A 13,952-nucleotide genomic window follows, 5' to 3' on the forward strand; every position below is an offset into this window, starting at 1 on the left:
CTTTTATTATTGCTTTCTGATGTGTTTGCAAGTTTTTATTTGAGAAATTAGTAGCTTTATTTAGAATCCGTTAAATTGATCAAACATGCCATTTGTAATGTTACAGAAGTTTCTATAAATGCTGTTCTTTTGAACTTTGCATTAAAAAAATAAGAAAAATATGAAGCAGCATGACTGTTTTCAACATTGATGATGATAATAATAATAAATTCTTATAATGAAAAAATGTTTTCTTATTAAAAATACATTTCTTGAGCAGAAAATCAGCATATTAAGATCATTTTATTTATATTAAGTATGATGTTAAGTATTATGTGACACTGAAGACTAAAGTAATGATGCTAAAAATCCAGATTTGATCACAGGAATAAATTACGTTTTAAAATATACTGAAGTAGAAAACAGTTATTTTAGATTCGAAATATATTTTACAAAATTACAGCGTTTATTATGTGTTTGATCAAATAAATGCTTTCAAATAAATTGTACAAAATCGTAATAACCCGAATGCATGGAACACGCCCATCACATTTTCTCCAGTCTTTTTTTTTTTTGGTTTTGTTTTATAATAGCTTGTTAGGTTCAAAACCTTTTTTCACATAAACAATATACAGCATGTTTTTATTTATAATGTTACAAAAGATTTCTATTTCTGTAAATACTATTCTTTTAAACTTTGCATTGAAAAAATTAAGAAAAATACGAAGCAGCAGGCCTGTTTTAAACATTGATATTAATAATAAATGTATTATTATTAAAAAATGTATTCTTAATATTAAAAATACATTTTCTCAGGCAGCAAATCAGCATATTCAAATGATTTTTAAAGGATTATGTGACACTGAAACCTGGAGTAATGATGCTGAAAATTCAGTTTTGATCACAGGAATAAATTACATTTTAAAATATACTGAAGTAGAAAACAGTTATTATAGATTCTAAAAATATTTTACAGTTAATGTAATGTTACAAAATATTTCTGTTTCTGTAAATACTGTTCTTTTGAACTTTGCATTAAAAAAAGGAAGCAAAATCTGGAGCTCCATGACTGTTTTCAACATTGATAGTAATAATTTATTATTATTATTAAAAATTTTATTCTTATTATTAAAATCATTTTTTTCAAGCAGCAAATCGGCTTATGGAGATGATTTTTAACGGATCATGTGACACTGAAGACTGGAGTAATGATGCTGAAAATCCAGATTTGATCACAGGAATAAATTACATTTTTAAATTATTTTAGATTCTAAAAATATTTTACAAAATTACAGTGTTTGTGTTTTTGATCAAATAAATGCATTCAAATAAATTGTAAAAAAAATCGTAATGACCCCAAATGTTTGGAACAAGCACATTTTCTCCAGAAAAAAAAAAATGTTTTTTTTTTTTTTGGTTTTGTTTTATAATAGCTTGTTAGGTATAAAACTTTTTTTCATATAAACAAAATACAGCATGCTTTTACTGCCGAATTCCTGTCCGATCACAAACTTTCTTGTGTTTGTGTTTATAGTTAAAAACGTGCCACAAATGTGGAGCTAATTTCCATACAGGCTTTATTTTTGGGCGTTCGTCTAGTAAGCCGGATCAGAGATGTCTGGAGTGAAAAGCACTTAAGGAAGGTGAGTGTTAAAGCCGTAAGACCGCAGCGCTTAAGCCACCCGCCAATAAACGTCAGGAGAGATAGAGAGATAAAACGAGGCTGTAAAACGCTGCCCTGCTGAAACGTGATCCTGTAAAAATATTTTCCCATCATTAAGCTGTCATCCACGAACCCCTGATACACAGACCGGCCAGGCACTACAAGTGAGCGTGTATTTGTATGCCTATGTCTGAGGAGGCATTAGTTAGCAGTCGGGACGCCGTGTTTATTTGAATTCTGTCCCGTGGTAATGTGTCGAGTGAGGCGAAACGACTCGCCCAACTCTGTGTGTTTAAACTGCAGGTTTGTGTAAATATCTGAATTTTGAATGCGGTTTGATGCTCTCCCGAGGACCGCCGTGTTGTACTCTGTATGCATGCCATAGTTTAGTATGTAAGGAGAGGGAGGGATTCTTTATTTACACACGTCTGTCACAGAGCACCTCTCCTCTGCTCATTTACAAAGCCCCGTCCGACCGCTGTTTGTGTGAGAGTGTGTTTACACGTGTCATTCAGCGACGTCTGCCCTGATGTCAGCCCTAACAGGGCGGTCTTGCCATCTGTGCTGTGTTTGCGAACGCCAGAGAAAGTGGAGATGAGGCAGAGATAGTGACTAGAGGGTCAGTTTGAGGAAAAATGAAAGGGTTTTCTTTGTGGAGACATGAACTGGCTGTTTAACTGACCTAAAGGGCAGCGTCGGGTCTCAGTCCAAGTCAACCCTGCCCTTTTTTGAGTGCTAGCTAGGTCTTACAACCTAAATCATTTAAGTGCTGCAGGATTGACAGAATTTTGTAGTCCAACCTAGAAGTTAGCATCGCCCTGGTTCGCTCGACAAAAAGTCATAGGATTTTTCCATTGGCTTCTGGGTTATTGCAAAAAATAAGTTCTCTGTCCAACTAAAGTTTATGATTCCTGCAAGTTTTGTTAATCAAGATAATCTCCACATGTTGAAGCCACAGTTATAAGAGTCAATTTTTGGAAATTTGAAAGCTGAATAAATGAGCTTTTCTTGATGTATTTTGTTTAGGATACACTGTAAAAAAAAATCTGTAAAATTTACAGTAAAAAATGGCAGCTCTGGTTGCTGGAATTTTACCGTAAAAAATATGGTAGCAACATTTTAGGTTTTACGGTTTAACTTAAATTTACATTTAAATACCATAATTTCATTAGCTGATATAATGGTAGTATACCAACTTATTGAAGTACTGACATCTGTTTTTTACTTTTGTAATACACTGATAGTTACTTTTAAAAGTATTGCAATACAATATTGATTTTTTCCCTGAAAAAGTAACTAATTACGTTACTTAGTTACTTTTTATGGAACGTAATGTGTTACTTTTGCATTACTTTTTAAATCTAGGAAGGGCTTGCTTGTTTGTTTTTAATATAAAAAGTTCTCTTTTTGGCAAATGTAAAAGCTTTTTACACCAAAAGCCTCAGGCTTCGAGAAAAGTAAAAAATGTCAATTCTTCAGCTATGAAAAAAAAAGGAAAACAAATGTTAGATTATCTTGAGTAATTTTTGGTTATTAGTATGGATGAATTGGATCATCGAAGGTCGGCAGCAAAGACATCGGTTAATAAAATGGGATTAAATACATAAAGGATATTTGTATTATTTAACATTTAATTATTGCAGGTTTGTGTTGAATTTCACTGTTTTTATTCATTTTGAGGAAAACTGTATCTGTTTTTTTAGTGAGTGAGAATTAATGCTTGTTCACATTTATTCTAGAACTAAAGTAACATCTTACAATTGATGACTGGTTTTGTGGTCCAGGGTTACATATGTCTTCAGTGTCACTATCATTAATCTTCCAATAACTCTTTGATGGTTATTTAAAATCTACAAGTTGTAAAGTTTGAGTTAGAATAGTTTGCATGAGCATGAGGCTGTGAGAAAGGCACCAAAATAAGTGCAAAATAAGAGGTTTTGGGAGCGATGCCATTTCGTTGTTCCACAAAGAATCTTTCAGTGAATGATTTTTAAAACAATCAATTTAATCATCTGAAGAACTATTTTCCTCCACAAAGAACTTTTTGGTCCAATGGAAATATTCAGTGGATGTTAAAGGTTCTTCATGAGACCATGTCACTCTTAAAAATAAAGGTTCTTTATTGGCATTGATGGTTTCATGAAGAACCTTGAACATCTATGTAGAAAAGGTTCATTATAGTGGAAAAATGTTCCTAAGATTTTTAAAATGTTCTTCAGAATGGTTCTTTTAAGAACTGTTCACTTAAAGGTTCTTTATACAACCAAAATATTTTCTTTAATGGCATCACTGCAAAAACAACCCTTTGGAATCTTATTTAAGAGTGTAAGTTGAGGTTTTCCTGTTTGTCATAATATTTAATGTCCCCAACAACCTCAGCAGTCCCATTTAGCCACTTATACGCCATTTTCAAGACACATAAAAGCTCAAAAATGATGAGTTACTAATGTATTTTATGTTGTAAAATGAAATGTGAAACTATATTGAGCTTGTGTTTACCACAGACTTTGTTTCAGACATTTAACCAAAAACACATTCAAAAAACCCACTGACTTTAAGGCGATGGAACCGGAGCAAAAATGCAAACTCGTTTCCTAGTTTTAGGACTCATTTTCACAGCACAGTATTCTCTAGTGGTAAATATTAGCACTTTATGACTGAAACTTTCCCTACACTAACACTAAAACATGCAAGTGTGCATTGCTTTCTCAATGCAAGAGACACTATAACGTTGGCATGTTATTGTTTAAATGGTATGGTTTAAATGATTAGTTCGCTCTAGAATTAAAATTTCTTAATAATTTACTCACCCCCTATGTCAGTGTTGCCAAGTCTGTAGTTTTCCCATGGAATTGGGCTACTTTCATACTGTTGCCGCTGATTGTTTTTTTTTTTTTTTTTATGTCCACGGGATTGAAGCGATCTTAATTACATAATATTTAGCCACTGGAATGCTAATTTTACCAGGGGAACCCCACCAAAAACCGTGTACCCCGGAACGTGATTTTTACAAGGGGACCCACCTCGAAATGCAATTGGGATAGTTTTAAGTTGCATTTAGGTGGGTTTTGCTGTGAAAACCTGGCAACCCTGCGCTATGTCATCCAAGATGTTCTTGTCTTTCTTTCTTCAGTTATAAATAAATTTTAGTTTCTGAGGAAAACATTCCAGGATTTTTCTCCATATAGTGGACTTCAATAGTGCAAACTGCAATTTGGACCTTCAACCCGTTTGAAGTCAATTATATGGAGAAAAATCCTGGAATGTTTTCCTCAAAAACCTTAATTTCTGTTCGACTGAAGAAAGAAAGACGTGAACATTTTGGATGACATGGGGCTGAGGAAATCTTAATTCTGGACTGGCTGTAATGCAAAACTGTATTTGTTTGCATACTTGCGTAGAACAGTGTTTGACACCTGATCTGAATTCCACCTCTTTAGCACTTTGTGCCTCTATTTCATCTGTACTAGTCAACTGTGTGTGTAACCTACTATTTAAACAATAGGCACAACATGGCAACCGTGTTTGCTCTTTGTGTGTGTTGCAAAGCCTAGATAAGATAGCAGTGGGTGAAAGCAAGTGTGCACTTGTATCTGTCAGTGCACAGACCTGTCCTTGTTCCTCTGTGTGTTTGCCGTCATGTCAGAAGGGATAGGCCAGGCATTGTTCGGGACTGTATGGAGCAGGAGGGAATGTGGACAGCATAGTAAATGTTTAGACAGGTTGCAGTTGGAATTCATGACTGCAGTGCACACAATTATATGTTTTACTATGTATGCCACTGTTACTAATGCTCAGAGTTTTAAAGGTTTGTTCAGACATCCTAGAATGTGTGACTTTGGCTTTTGCATGGTCTAACACCACTCACATTTTCTTCAGCAAGTCTACATATCTAGTTTCTCTCATTGAGTCTTCTCAGCCTGTAGGTGCCTATGAGTACTTTTAAAAAAAAAAATGAAATGGACCTCTAAAGAGGAAATAGGCCCCAGATGTGTATGAAATCATAGTGAATGGTGAAAAGCCGACATCCCTCCCCTGTTTAGACCCCCTCGGCTCGCAGTTGTGCCCACGATTGCCTTTAAGATATAGTTTGTTGTTCCATTCTGGATTTGAGGGTTTAGCTGCATCTTGTAAACTTAACACTTTTTTTGGTATAGAAAGTTCTTAGCTTTCAGATTTGAGTAGACTGACTTTTATGATGTGTAAACCATTTTTGCATCATTTTCTGTAGGTCTTAGCTGACGTTAAGGTAAGGATTGCTCTCCCAGATCATCTTGTGTAGACGTCTTCACTCCCCCCAGCGAGAGTTGAGGTGTTGTCTTTCACAGATTCCTCGCCGGCAGTGAAGTCGAGGATTTATGCCCCTGATTAATTGTTTTTCTAATAAATCTCAGGTATGGACCCCGCGGTGCACCCCAGCCGGAGGGGGTGGAGTTTTTAGAGCAAGTGAAAATGAAGCAAAGGTATTTTTTTCCTCAGGATTTGACCGCCTTCTCATATAAAACACAAGGCTGATATTGTTTTACAATTACTGTTTTTAGTTTATATAGTGTCCTTTGAGCGTTCCACCTGTGCAGTAGATCAACCTGAGGATAAAAAATATGGACTACACCAATAGTTGATCATTATTTTAATGTTTAGTTGGCCATATGTAAAAGTCTTACTTTTTGTTTTTAGTTTGTTTGAGTGTCTTTTTTTAATGTATTTTAAAGAAATGAGTTTCTTTGGAGCTTTACTCTAACTGCTGTTAAATACAAATTAGACTTTCAAAACGTGTTTTATGTAGCCTACATTCAAGATCGTTTTTAAGTCTTTGACAGATGTTCCCTTACTTGGGATATAACAGTATAATAACGTGATATCTTGATATTATCGTGGTCACTTGGCGATATGAAACAATAGGCCTTCCAGGCAAAAAATGTAGTTTTTAAAGTATTGTTAAACTTCTTATTCAAACATAAAAGGTGTTTTAGGCCATTATGCTTTGGCACAGTATCTGTCAAACGAACTAAAACCGAAAGCACAATATGGCTCTTCATCAAGTCTGATCTGGTGTTTTCTGCGCCTCAGAACGGCTCTGTTCACAGTGAATGCATGTTTATTGCATGTACTGTGAGTTTAGTGCATGTTTAGGAACACTACGGACACCAGTTATGCTTTATTTTTGTGACCGATGATTACAGCATTTCACTAGATTTGTAGTGAGACGTGAGAAGCCTGTTTTCTCTGAAGCTGTAGTTTTCCATCAAAATAAAACTCTATTGCTGTTTCTGTCAAAATAAAAGCTTGAAAGTGCTTTATGAATTGCTGACAACTAGTTTAAATGGGTAACGTTACTGCAGTCCAAATTCAAAATATCTTTCAAGTGTAGAAATTAGGATAGAAGTATTGTAATTTCCCTGCTGTAGACTAAAAACAAAAATAATATACCTTTAAAATATTCATTTTAATTTATTTTACACTGCAGTTGTTTTACAATATGCGGCTATTGGTGTCATATAACAATATCAAATTGTAAAATTGTAATAAAATAATGTAAAATAAATTCTGAGCTCTCAAATGGCATTAGATAGAATAATAAATGTTTTTCTTTTTTTTGGTAAATATTGCAGTAACATTGTATCGTGGACTTCATATCGTGATATTATGGCGTCGTGACATTTTGATATTGTTACATCCCTATCTTTTACTAGTTGAACATGATGTTTTTGTATGCATTTTAGATTATTTTAATTCTTTCTTAAATTCAAAAGATAATTTCTGCTTCCTTTTTGTTTCCTGAATTCAAACTCAAATTAAAAATTGGGGTCACACTTTAAAGGACGAAATCTCACTATTAACTAACTATATACTACAACTTTTGTCTCAATAAACTCTACTTATTAATAGCTTATTAATTGTATTTTATTTTTATACTGCTTATTAATAGTAAGTAAGGTAGTTGTTAAGTTTAGGTATGGTGTAGGACAAAAGGATCTAAAATATGTTCATGCAGAATCAATATGTGCTTTTTAAGTACTAATAAACAGTTAATAGTAAGAATTGGTCCCTAAACTAAATTGGAATATACTGTATAATAGCATATCTTGAGCAATTAGGCCTTAACAGTGAAATAAGCAAAGGGTACACAAGTATAGATGTTTTGGGCAATAATACAGTGATAATTACTTTTATGTTATGAGTGATTACAGTAAAAATTGATAAAGTACTTTTTTAATGTGGGAAAACACAGTTAATTGTTAAATGTACCAATGCAGATGATTAGGACAAATATGAAATGTGAACCTGGACCACAAAACCATTCTTAAGTAGCACGGGTATATTTGTAGCAATAGTCAAAAATACATTGCATGGGTCAAAATTATTGGATATTAAGGATATTAAGTAAAGATCGCGTTCCATGAAGATTTCCTACTGTAAATATATCCTAAAATAAAAATTTTGATTAGTAATATGCATTGCTAAAAACTTAATTTGGACAACTTTAAAGGCAATTTTCTTAATATTTAGATTTTTTTTTTTTTTTTTGCACCCTCAGATTCCAGATTTTCAAACATTGTACCACACAAACCATAAATTTTTTCAGCTTTCAGATGATATATAAATCCAAAATTCAAAAACTTGATCTTTATGATTGGGTTTGTGCTCCAAGGTCACAAATATGAAATTGTGCATTGCTAAATTAAACCAAAACATACCTGCATGTCCATGTTTCTCCTTCAGCTTGATTGTTTTTTTTTATCGAATGCAGTCGTTCGTGACGTTGTATCTGTCATTGCCACATCCATGTGTATGTTTTTGGAGCATTTTATCTCTGATTTATTATTGTGTATTTTCTTTAAACAGCTATTCATGCGATATGACGAAAGGTGCTTCTCAAACACGGTTCTTATTTTCTTTTCTTTATCCTCTGTGTTCCTCACTATGGTGATGTCAGTGAGCCTTAGCGAGTGCGGGCCGTCTGTCAACATTACCTTCATTGTCGTGTGAAAGCAGGTTGGCAGGAGGACTTGAAGACGGATGGCGCTGTGTTCGCCGTGCCATTCTTTTAAACAAACGCGGGGGAGTGAGAAACGCAGACAGAAACACGCGGATTAAACTGGTTTCAATTTGTCCTTTCAGCCGTCATAGCTCACTTCACTCTTTTCCCCCTCTGCGCTTATGAACTGATGTTGGATCAGAGTTTGTACCCTCAGACTCTTAACCACATCCTGTCTCAGCAGAAGACAAAAGTGGCTTTAGATCAGCTGGAAAGAGTGGGACAGAGAGCATGTCGTTTCTTGCTGCTCCCCCCTTACCTGGCCTTCAGCCTGTGCTATCACATCCTCCTCTGATAGCTCTGTGCTGAGCTAGCGGAACTGATGGATTTATGGATGCGAAGGGAAAAAAATATGCTCCACATGGTTAGTTTTTGCTCGTTTGGCTTTTTTTTTTAGTTGTTTTTAAGTCTTCAGCATCCCATGATACCCTCTGCTATCATTTTAGATACGGGCGTCAGCTAGATCAAGTTACCAGGATTTCTTGACGTTCATTTCTGATAGTGGTTTATGGAACATCTGCATTGTTCCACAGATGCGGACGGAATACCGTAATAAAATATGCAATAAAAACATCAGAGGTGTTGTCATGAGGATGAGCACAGTTTTATTTTCTCTCAGCTGTTCATGTGAATCAGCGCTCAAAGCGTGATTCAGTATTTCCCATCTGTGTAAATGCACTGTATATATGCAGGAGTACAGATGTGGTGCTCATGACACACCTTACAGGAAAATTTAATCCAAAGTATGTGTTTAAAGTTGTAGAAGACCCCAAAAAATATTTTTCTTCTTTTTGAAAAGGTTTTGAAACAAAGTAATACTTTTGTTGAGAGAGAATTTATTAGGGGTCCCCATGAAATCAGAATTTATTTTTTTGGCTTTAAGTATGAATACGTTAGCCTTAAAAGAGTAGTTCATTTCCAGAGCAAAAATTTGCAGATAATGTACTCACCCCCTTGTCATCCAAGATGTTCATGTCTTTCTTTCTTCAATTGTTTTTTGAGAACATTTCAGGAATTATCCCCATACAGTGGACTTCTATGGTGCCTGCGAGTTTAAACTTCCAAAATGCAGTTTCAATGCAGCTTCAAAGGACTCTAAACGATCCCAGCGAAGGAATAAGTGTCTTATCTAGCGAAACGATCAGCCATTTTCTAAAAAAATATAAAATTTTTAAACCTTAAATGCTCATCTTGTCTAGCTCTGCCATGCGCATGCGTACCCTGTTTAGTCCCGTTCAAGACAGACAGAAAAACTCCTATCTCATTTTCTCCTCCAACTTCAAAATTGTCCTACATCGAGTTTTTTAATATCCCCTAACTGTATTGAAGCGGAATGCACAGTGCAAACAGAGCTAGACAAGCATTTGAGGTTTAAAAGTATATACATTTTTATTTATTTATTTGTAGAAAATGACAGATCGTTTTGCTAGATAACAAATAAAATAACGCGGCACGTTGTAAGCACTTTACTGTCGCTTTTAATTATTTTAAAGGACCACTAAAGACATTAAACAGTATAATGTTACAAAAGATTCCTTATTCAAATGAGCACTGAACACTTTTTTTTCCTTGAGTAGCAAATCAGCATATTAGAATGATTTCTGAATGATCATGTGACACTGAAGCCTAGAGTAATGATGCTGAAAATTCAGCTTTGAATCACAGGAATAAATGACCCTGGACCACAAAACCAGTCATAAGGTTAAATTTTACAAAACTGAGATATATACATCATATGAAAGCTCAATAAATAAGCTTTCTATTGATGTATGGTTTGTTAGGATAGGACAATATTTGGCCAAGATACATCTATTTGAAAATCTGAAGTTCTTAACAATGCATATTACTAATCAAAAATTACATTTTGATAGGTTTACAGTAGGAATTTTACAAAAAAATCTTCATGGAACATGATCTTTACTTAATTTCCTAATGATTTTTGACATAAAAGAAAAATCTATAATTTTGACCCATACAATGTATTTTTGGCTATTGCTACAAATATACCCCAGCGACATAAGATTGGTTTTGTGGTCCAGGGTCACAGTTATTTTTTAATATATATTCCAATTGAAAAAAGCTATGTTAGATTGTAATAACATTTTACAATATTACTTATTTTAATGCATATTTGATCAAATAAATGCAGTCTTGGTGAGCATAAAAGACTTCTTTCAGAAATGTTCAAAAAATCTTTCCAACCTCAAACTTTTAAACAGTAGTGTATTCCACAAAGAAGCATTCAGTCAAAGAACATTTTGTGAAACGGACACGTTCTTCAAATGTTAGAGGTTCTTTATGGAACCATTTAAATGAAAAAGGTTCTTCTATGGCATCGTGAAGCACCTTTATTTTCAAGAGTGTAGTAGTCATTCATTTTAAGCATTAGTCAACTATTAGTCGCATGTTTATTATTAAACAATATAAATTATAATAATAAGCCTTTAATATCCTACATAGCCTAATAAGCGCTCAAGTGCACAAAAAAGCTTGCCACAGTGCAACGGCAGATATAATTATGAATGTGTCAGGGAAAAACAGCGAGGATATTGCATTAACGTTTTAATAATTTATTGATAAACTAGCACTTTCTTTCTTTCTGTTTTCGGCTAAAGAGGTGAAGTCGGCGAAACAGACTCGTCAACTCCGCGGTAGTAATGCGCCTGTATGAATGTTTCATACGGATTACATAATCTGAGAATTTTTTATTTATTTATTTATTTGAATTGGTTCATTTGAAAGAAGACATTTCACTCTCTATGGATATATTTTTCATGTCTGTAAGGCAAGTATACACCATTTCAAAGTTTCATGCTCAAGTAGAAAGCGCATCCTGTTTGCTTTCGTTATTTTACAAAAGCACAACATTTCGTTCGTGTATTGTGAGTGCACACAAATAAACGTAGAGCCTTTACAGATTTTAAACATGTATTTCTTTTATCTGTATGACTAAAAATTACCAAGGATTTTAAGGGCAAATAACCGCATTGGCGATGGGAGTTTTTCGACATACCCTAACTGTCTTGAATTGGAATACACAGTTCACGTAGAGCTAGACAAGATGAGCATTTGAGACTAAAAAGTAAATAAATTGTAAAAAATATTTTTAGAAAATAACCGATCGATTCGTTAGATAAGACCCTTCTTCCTCGGCTGGGATTGTTTATAACCCTTTGAAGCTGCATTTAAACTGCATTTTGGAAGTTCAAACTCGGGGGGCACCATGGAAGTCCACTATATGGAGAGAAATCCTGAAATGTTTAATGACTGAAGAAAGAAAGACATGAACATCTTGGACGACAAGGTTGATGAGTAAATTATCTGTAAATTTTTGTTCTGGAAGTGAACTTCTCCTTTAAGGTGAAAATTGAAGGGATGTTTAAACCTTGTGTGAAACGGGGATCTTTTAAAGCGAGCACTTGCGTGCAAACAGCGAATCTTTGTGAGCGATTTAGGGACAGGCTATGAGGAGAGAAGGCCTTTGGTGCGGCGGTGAGCTCAGTCTCGAGACGTGTGGCCAAAAGAGCCGTCAGGGAAGTGGAACAGACGCAGAGATAATGACCAGCCAGACTCCATCTCTCTCTCTCTCTCTCGTCTTAACTCTTTGACAACTTTTATCCAAGTGTCTTCTGCATGAACCGTTCCGACTCCCCCGAGATCACAGGCTTCTGTAAGTATGTGCTAACTACAGTGTTTCCTCCACTGCGTTTCTACGGTAAAAGAAATATTTTTCCAGAAATGCGAGCTTGCAGTCTGAATTATGATGAGGTACCGCATGTATCGTGAAACAAAGTCAAGACACGTCTTTCTATTGCGTGTTACGCGTCTCTATTGTCTTTACTAGCTCTATTTAAAAACAAAGATATGGTGTGAGCAGTGTAGCCTGACTCATAATTACAATGATTCTTATGAAGTGATTCTGTTCACAAATGGATTCACAAATGGAGTTAAAATGAACCAATATGTGTTCATGAGTTTAAGGGAACCTGCTATTCTGATAATACGGTCTTCAAGTGTCTTAGAATCATTTTCCCCCATCGTATTCCCAGAAAAGGTTTGTTTCTCTGGCTCAGACCTGTTGGGACAGGCAGAGAGTCCCTCATTGATGGCAACTAGCGTGTCCAGAGGGCAGTTACTGACATCGGCCCCTTATTGCACACTTCTTTATCCCACCCTCTGCGTCTGTGTTCCCTTGCGTTCCTGTGTTTGGCGCTAGTAGTTCATTTGCAGACTTTATTACAGATTAAATAAATTGATAATTCCTTAATCTGGATTCATCATATTTTAGATTTTAGAACAGTTCGCCAGCGATGACCAGTAGCTAAATAACCAATAAACTATTTTACTATTTATTTTACTATAGTACTTACTATTTTCCTTTTTTCTACATGTATAGCTGCTTTTGTTTTTTTATTTTGTCCTACAATCTATTTTTTTTATAAATAATTAATTTAGGTTTATTTATTTATTATTTTTATAATGTTCTTTATATATATATATATATATATATAAGAAATTATATTTATTTTTATATTTTATTAGATTAGATTATATAGCTGATTTTGTTATTATATTTATTTCATCCTACAGTCTGGTTTATTAATAAATAAATAATTGATTTAGTTTTATTTATGTATTTAGATAGATAGATAGATAGATAGATAGATAGATAGATAGATAGATAGATAGATAGATAGATAGATAGATATAATACAAATTTTATTTTATTTTTTAAATATTTATCCTTCAATCTGTTTTCTTAATAAATACATAATTTATTTTGTTTTATTGTTTTGTTTTTATTTTTCTATTTATAATATAAGTGTTATAATTATTTTATCCTTTTATTTCATTTCTAAGTGTAGCTGCTTTCATTTTTCTATTTAGTTTTTTCTAATTAATACATTCATATTTGATTTAGATTTATTGTTTTGTTTTTATTTTTCTATTTATTTTGTTTGTTTGTTTATGTGTATTTCTTTTTTGCTGCTTTTATTTAATTGCCTGATGATCAAGAACACTAAATCAACACTTTTTGGACCATTTCTCTTGTTTTTAGTGTGGCTTGTTGAACACATCATCTGTTTGTTCTGGTTACTTCCTGGTTTCCCCAATAATGGAAGTTGCATCTTTGCAAAATCTCTTTACAGGCTCTCGCATGTACCAGCAGCCAAGATTCCTTTCCAGAGCATGATCGCAAGCTGCACATTTAAGGGCTGTGGACTGTGACGTTTAACTTAAGCATATCGGAAAATCTGTAGCACATCCTTC

General features: G+C 34.2%; 1 protein-coding gene across 1 annotated transcript in view; it reads left to right on the plus strand.

Moving 5' to 3' along the window:
* The window catches only part of LOC141325837 (arginyl-tRNA--protein transferase 1), a 124,766-nt gene that overhangs the window by 88,675 nt on the left and 22,139 nt on the right, over positions 1-13,952 (plus strand). The gene's annotated exons all lie outside the window — the stretch shown is intronic.

The sequence above is a fragment of the Garra rufa genome, chromosome 2, assembly GCF_049309525.1.
Source record: "Garra rufa chromosome 2, GarRuf1.0, whole genome shotgun sequence".
Classification (NCBI taxonomy): domain Eukaryota; kingdom Metazoa; phylum Chordata; class Actinopteri; order Cypriniformes; family Cyprinidae; genus Garra; species Garra rufa.